Source organism: Elaeis guineensis, chromosome 9, assembly GCF_000442705.2.
Source record: "Elaeis guineensis isolate ETL-2024a chromosome 9, EG11, whole genome shotgun sequence".
Lineage (NCBI taxonomy): Eukaryota > Viridiplantae > Streptophyta > Magnoliopsida > Arecales > Arecaceae > Elaeis > Elaeis guineensis.
The window spans coordinates 89,666,977-89,675,287 of record NC_026001.2 but is presented as its reverse complement, the minus strand read 5'-3'; positions in this window follow the sequence as shown (position 1 = coordinate 89,675,287).

The window sequence follows — 8,311 nt, the reverse complement described above, 5'->3', positions numbered from 1 at the left end:
TGCACTGAACGTGACTGACTCCGAAGCTTTTTCTGCTATCAAGATTTGCTCTGATGGGATATGGGTATAACGGTCCCTCCGACCTGAGACTACCACAGTGACTTGCAAGCAACTCACTGCACTTAGGCATTGGACTATCTGAATTTCTAATTCAATGATGGAAGACTGCTGGGTGTAGTCAAGTACTTGACTTGTCGGTGCGTGTGTCAAAATAGGATTGACCACTCCAGTTCAGGAGCTGTGTACAGTTGTATTTTAATTTAGCAAAATCTTGACCAGGATAGTCCTAGTGAGGAGTCACAGGACTGTTTGAGTTGAGCATGATTCGGATGATCTGATCAGGGTTGACAGTTTAATTCTGAGTCATCCTATACACAGGGGTCAAAAGGGATGATTATACAGTAACCATATTCGCGTAGGTTCTGAATGTTGCGATTGTGACTATTCAACCTATCCGGACGTCGGGTATCATTGCTAAATGATCACTTCGATTAGTACAAAAATTGATTCCTATGCTACCGACTTAGGTTCGAATCTGTGGGATCACACACATTAGAGATTCCTATCTGATCTGATGGCTGGTGAAGAGTCCTACTGGACTGGGACTCTTCGGCCAAGAGTCCTAATGCTCGGAGACTCTGAGTCCTACATGTCTGAGACTGTGTGATCGAGAATCAAAATTCTCTGATCATGAGTTCCACACATTTTGGGTACCGGGATCAAGAGTTCCACGGGTTTGGGACTCTTCGATCAAGGTTTCATATCGATGGACTTTGATGTCCGATTGTCCATCGAATTTGGACTCAGTATTTATGAGAGATTTAATTAGTAATTTGATCACTAATTAACTCAATTTGATTGAGTAATTATTTTTGGATCAAGTCCAATTGAATTAGATTCAGTTGGATTTGATCCAATTAGGTTAAGAGTTGACCTAATCGCCGAGGTGGTTTGGTCTCTGATCTGATCAAGGGTTGGGCTTAGTCAATTTCTGATTTGATTAGAATTTTATTGAGCCTAATTAAGCCTAATTGTGTTGGGTTTAATTTAGTCTAATTGTGCCTAACCTATTTTAATAAGGTTGGTTCAATTAGGTTGATTTAATATTTGAAACCACCTTGACTTATCTCCCTGCGCCACCTCACCCACCTGCGCCTATTTGAATTCATGAGAAACAAGTTCTCACAAATTTTCTTCCATGCAGAAGCCTTCCCACACCTCATCTATGTGCGCCATTTTGAGTGGATAAAGATGGTTGGTTGGCCATTCAAATTCAAATGATGTTTGAATTTGAATGGGCAACTAATCTCATGCGCCACCTTATCCACTTGTGCGCCACTTGCTCTACACGAGAAAAAATTTCTCGTGTAAACTCTCCACGCATAAAAAACCCATGCCCCTTCTCTTCTCATGCCTTGAGTGGATAAAGATAGGTTGGTTGGCATTTGAATTCAAATTCGATTTGAATTCAAGTGAGCAACCACCTAGCTTTATCCTCTCACGTGGTGAAAATGCTGAAAAGATGCGGTCTTGCACCATTTTAAAATGAGAGAGAAGGTGGGGCGTGCGATATCTGATCTGAGAGAAAAAAAGGTGGCATGAGAAAAGCCTTCTGCATGAGAAAAGAAAAGAAAAGAAAAGAAAAGAAACAGAAAGGGCGCAGGGTTTTTCTGAGAATACCCTAGGGTTTCTGCCTAGGGTTCGAAAAGTGAGAAGGTGAGCTACGAGTGTCGTGAGTCTACCAAACTTTAGAGAGAGCTTCATCAACCTCTTTACTATCTCTGCTGATGATCCGAAGCATCTGAAGAATCGGCAAACACCGATCGAAGGAGTTCGATCAACATCAGCCGTCGAAAGGGTTCTGCAATGAACTAGCATTCGTGAGGAGCTGATCAGATCGAAAGCTTCGTGTGGACGATCCACGGAGATCAGACATACTGTGTGGCTATATTATAATGATCAGATCTTTTTGACGTTGATTAGACTGCAGCGATCGACTACCTGCACGAAGGTAATGTGTTCTGAACACATAATAATAAAACATTTACTGTAGAAGTTTAAATTTTAAATTTAAATGCATGCTATATATATCATATTTAGATCCTTATGTAGGGTTAATACATGTTAATTAATTAGATTAATTAATAATTTTCACTGTAAAATTATAATTTTGAAAAAATTTTAAAATTATCATTTTACCCCTGCACTGAAATTCACTTCAAATGGTATCAGAGTAGGTTCTAAAATATGATATACATTTGCATGCGTAGATTAAGTAGTAATTTAAAAGTTTAAATTTAAAATTTAAAATTTATTTAAAATTTAAAATTTAAAATTCAAAATCTAAAATTCAAAATTTAAAATTCAAAAATTTAAAATTTAAAATTTATTTGAAATTTGAAATTCAAAATTTAAAATTTGAAATTTGAAATTTAAATTTTGAAATTGGTATATTTAGATATACTTGATCCAAGTAGCAAGTAGTCTAATTGGGTTGGTTGCCATGATCATCCGGTCATAGGAGAAAAGTAGGTTTAAAGGTCTTCTCCTCCCATTCGATGGGTTCTCTTATGGCGGTAGGGGTGCCGAGCGATTATATCCCATGCAGATGAAGCAGCGAAAGGACTTAATTGTAAAGGTTCAATTATAAAATTTATCATGAATATGTTAGATTAGATCTAAAGGAATATTCATGATTTATTTTGATTGAGTTATTTTCTGTTATATAATTAGCAATAGGATTGCTGTTTATGAAATGTGCTGATCAGTTTGTGAAATGAGTCAACACATTTGGTGAACAGAAAATAAAATCTTTCAAATTTGAAAATTATTTTTGAAATACCAAACCCTGACCCATCAGCCCAAATACTTAATTAAAAGAATTAAGTGTTGTCTAGTTGGTCTATAATTGTGAATTAAGACTTAAGATAATTGCATAAACTTGTGGGTCAATGGGTTAGATGGATTAGGTCCATAATTGGGTTAGACCTAAGGTTAGCTTAAAGAAATAGACTAAATTAGAGTAATTGGTCAAATCTAATCAAAAGTTGAATTAGATTAGGTCAAGGACACTCTAAACTCAACTCTAATAGTTGTAGTTGAATGGGTCCATGTCTTTAACTAGACCAAGATGGACTTAATTCATGGCTACGTGGTGAAACCCTATTTACTAAGTTGATCAAATTAAAACTAATGAATCGGTTGGTGTCTAAGGTAAGTTCGGCAGTCTGACCAGTGGTTTTTAACGGGGAGCTACTCATATTGATTCGATCTCTGACGAGTTAATGACATATCCCTTCCACTGATCTCATTTACCTGGCCAACCTGGTGAGTTAGATTTTGATTAGATCACTTGGTGATTAGGGCTCACCCATGTCATTAGGTAAATCAGTGTGACTGATTTAGGTGCTTCTAATGCCGGCTTTAATTAAATCTTTTTTAATCTGACTTGGTGAAGTCAGTGGGAGGATTGAAATTGACTGGTTAATTTCTTCTCTTCTATCCTTTAATAAAATCCTCAAAAATTATTAGGTCCCTAAAAATGATTAAGTTATAGTGATAACTAAGTCATAGCCTCCCATTAAGTGAGTGATAATGAGTCCATTAGTTTAATAATCACTGGAGGCCCAAAGGCCTGGTGCTTATTGACTAATGGAATTATCATTCATAATATGATCATTTGGTTGAGTCTTTCTGATGGTGGTCAGGTTGGCCGGCCAAAATCGAGCATGATCATTTATTGGTCAGATTCACCAAATCAAGTCATGTTAATGGTTGGACCTAACCAGATCTTTTCAGTGGAGGTCAAAGCCTACTGATTAGGTTCTGGGGCAAAATTAATTACTAAAAATTATTTAGAGAAACAACTGGTTATGAACCTACCCATAGATGCACATGAGTTGACCAACCAAAGTTGGGCTCGTGTATAGTCTGTGTGGATTCTAGTACCCACTAAGGAATTAAAGTAATTCCTCGAATTGGAGGTTGAGGCTATCGGTTCGTAAAAATACTGAGAGAAACTTTAGACTAAAGTCCAAGTCTTTAGTATTAATAATTTATGTACTAATAAAGGTCTGGTTTTCCTTTATGCAGCTATGGCCACTACCCTGTCGCTTCGGTCATTATTAGATAATGACAAGCTCATGGGACCTAATTTCGATAGCTGGTATTGAAAATTGAAAATCATCCTTGAGCATGAACGGATCCTTTATATAGTAACGGATCTGGCACCTGAGGAGCCAGCCCCGAATGCTAGAGGGATGGTCCGAGACACTTATCAGAAGTGGCTAAATGACCACATCACCGTTCAGTGTATAATGCTGACGGTAATGAATGATGAGTTCAACCGCATGTTCGAGAACGCCCAACCGTAGGAGATGCTTCAAATATTGAACGATTCTTTTGGCATGCCTGACGATATTGAAAGGTACAAAATTAGTTGTGCTATTTTTAATGCTCGGATGAGGGATGGGATCTCAGTCACTGATCATGTACTGTACATGATCAAAATGATTGAGTGCCTAAGTAAACTGAGCTTTTCCTTGCACGAGCAGCTCGGTAAGGATGCGATCCTTAATTCTTTGCCCAAGTCCTTCCTCTCCTTTCTTACTCATTTTTGGATGACAAAACCTGCAGTGAACTACCACGGCTTGTTGGGGTTGCTGCAAAACTTTGAGAAGGACCACCAGCTCCACAAGGAGTCAGTGAATATTGTGGGAGGGTCTTCTTCTGGTCGTCGACCCTTTAAGAAAGGGAAGAAGAACAAGAAGAAGAAGAATAAGAAGGTGCAGCCGCATGCAGGGATGTCTGCACAAGGTTGGACCAAGAAGCGCAAGCTTGATCAGAGCCAGGCGGAGTGTTTCTTTTGTAAGAAGCAGGGGCACTGCAAGAGGAACTGTCCTCTATACATTGCCTCCCTGGACCCGAACAGGCTGAAGAAGAAGCAAGGTAATTATATGATAACACCTTGCAACTTTTTCATTTGCGATACTACTGCCTGAGTATTGGATACCGGAAGCCCTTATCATATCTGTAATTTGATGCAAGGTCTGCAGGTCAGTAGAAGATTTGATGAAGGTGAGAGGTTCCTGAATGTTGGAGATAGAAGCAAAGTTCCAGTTCTAGCTTTAGGAATCATGAACCTTGTAATCAATTCTCGTAATGTAATTCTGAGTGAATGTCACTATTATCCAAGTTTTTTATTAAATATTATTTCTGTAGGTCTTTTGGTCATGTACAGTTATGATTTTTTAATAAAAAAAAATGTTTGCAATATCATTTTGAATGATGTTACAATGTTTGTTGGACAACTAAATAATGGAATTGACTTACTATCACAGCCTGTTAATGTAGCTCAAACCTTCAGTAAATGCTCTAGAATGGATAATATGTCAGAAGTCTACCTTTGGCACTATAGGCTAGGTCATATCAATAAGAATAGGATAAACAGGTTGGCTCAAGAAGAAATTCTTGAAGTTGGTGATTGTGAATCACTTCCAACCTGTGAGTCCTGTCTTCTTGGGAAGATGACCAAGTTACCTTTTACTGAAAAAGATGAGCGAGCCAGTGAACTCTTGGGTCTGGTACATTCTGATGTATGTGGACCCATGAGCTCAAGTGCAAGAGGTGGATATTTCTACTTCATAACCTTCACAGACGACCTATCGAGGTATGGGTATGTCTACTTAATGAAACATAAGTCGGAGTCGTTTGAAATATTCAAACTATTCCGAAATGAGGTAGAAAAATAAACTGAGAAGTATATTAAAACTCTTCGATCTGATCAAGGAGGTGAATATCTTTCCAATGAGTTTCTGACATATCTTTGGGAGAATGAGATTCTCTCTCAGTGGACTCCTCCTGAAACACCATAGCATAATGGTGTGTCTGAAAGAAAAAATCGAACCTTGTTGGACATGGTTCGATCCATGATGGGATTTGCTAGTCTGCCAATCTCTCTCTGGGGATATGCGCTCGAATCGGCTTGTTACCTTCTAAATAGGGTTTCGAATAAATCTATAACCAAAACGCCATATGAGATATGGATAGGACGTAAGCCAGTACTCTCGCACCTTAGGGTTTGGGGGTGTCCGGCTTATGTTAAATGTTTAATTACGGACAAGCTTGGACCTAGGTCTGACAAATGTTATTTCATAGGGTATCCAAAAGAGACCAAAGGATATTATTTCTACCTAGCTGATGAACAAAAGGTGTTTGTCAGCCTTAAGATAATCTTTTTGGAAAAGAATTTCTTTGGTGAAGGGACTGTTGCCTCTAAGGTCGAACTTGAGGAAGTTCGGCAGGTGAAAAAATTGACACAAGTTGCTGAACTTGAACTGGATTTGGTTAGATCAGATCCGAAGCCCATCGTTCCTGCACCTTTAAGGCGATCTGGTAGAGTACCACATCAACCGGACAGATACTATGGTTTCTTGATCCGGGATGACGATCCTGTCGAACTTGATGAAAATGATGAGGATCCGATCATCTACATGGATGCAATGTAGAGACCTGACTCTGAGAAATGGCTAGAGGCCATGAAATCCGAAATGGAGTCCATGAAGGTCCATGATGTGTGGACATTAGTTGACCCACCCGAAGGAGTAAAACCCATAGAGTGTAAGTGGATCTTCAAGAAGAAGAGGGGTGTAGACGAAAAGGTGGAGACCTATAAAGCCCGTCTGATTGCCAAGGGATATCGTCAACGTTATGGTATAGACTATGACGAGACGTTTTCTCCTGTGGCAATGCTCAAATCCATTCGGATTATGCTTGCGTAGGGATGGCAATGGGTAGGGTTTGGGTCGGGTAGTATACTATCCATCCCCAAACCCGAACTTAATACCCTATACCCAAACCCTATCCGATACCCAATCGGGTAAGAAAAGAGATACCCATCCCCATACCCAACGGGTTCAGGGATACCCGTGGGTAACCCATTTCTCCATACCCAATCCATACCCGCCCCATACCCAACCCATACCCATCCATTCTATACAAAAAAAAAAGTAAAATAATTTTATGCATATTATCAATCAAAAATAGAATTACCAATTATATATATATACATACATACATACGCACATACACACTTCTAACACACACACACATACACACATGCATACATATATGCATGCATACATATACATACATACATATATATAATTATATATATATAGAGAGAGAGAGAGAGATCATATATGTGTGTGTGTGTGTGTGTATATGTATGTATATGTATATGTATATATATATTCGGATATGCATATATGTATATGTATATGTATATATATATTCGAATATGCATATATGTATATGTGTGTGTGTGTGTGTGTATATATATATATATATATATTCGGATATTGGTTCGGATATTACCCATATCCATAGGTTCGGATCGGGTTCGGGTAGAAAATAGCACTACCCATACCCTACCCATACCCGTACTATAGTTTTCGGGTTTTACCCAAACCCGAACCCAAACCCAGTCAAACCCTATTTTTCGGGTTTGACCGGGTTCGAATAGGGTGTATACCCATCGGGTCGGATTAATTTTGCCATCCCTATGCTTGCGATAGCTGCCCATCTGGACTATGAAATCTGACAGATGGCTGTGAAGACAGCTTTCCTAAATGGAGAACTGGACGAAGAGGTATATATGATACAACCTGAAGGGTTCACATCCACAGATGAGTCTAAGGTGTGCAGGTTACAGAGGTCCATTTATGGACTTAAGCAGACATCCTAGAGTTGGAACATACGTTTTGATAGGACGATCAAAATGTATGGCTTCGTTAAGAACGGAGAAGAGCCCTGTATTTATAAGTGGGCTAATTATCCAATAGTGATATTTCTTGTATTGTATGTGGATGACATTCTCTTAATCGGAAATGATGTCCCTGCATTACAAAGAATAAAGATTTGGCTGTCGTCACAGTTCTCCATGAAGGATCTGGGAGAAGCTTCCTACATCCTAGGGATGAGGATCTATAGGGATAGATCTAAAAGATTGCTTGGCTTATCCCGATCCACGTACATTGATACTATGCTGAAGAGGTTCAGCATGGAGAATTTCAAGAAAGGCTATCTACCGATAGGCCATGGAATTTCTCTCTCGAAGAGAAATTGTCTGACAACACCTCAAGAGAGAGAGCGTATGGGTAGAATTTCATATGCTTTGATAGTGGGATCTATCATGTACGCCATGATATGTACACGACCAGATGTGGCATACTCACTAGGGGTAGTGAGTAGATACCAATCTGATCTAGGGGAGATCACTGGAAGGTTGTTAAAATCATCCTGAAGTATTTAA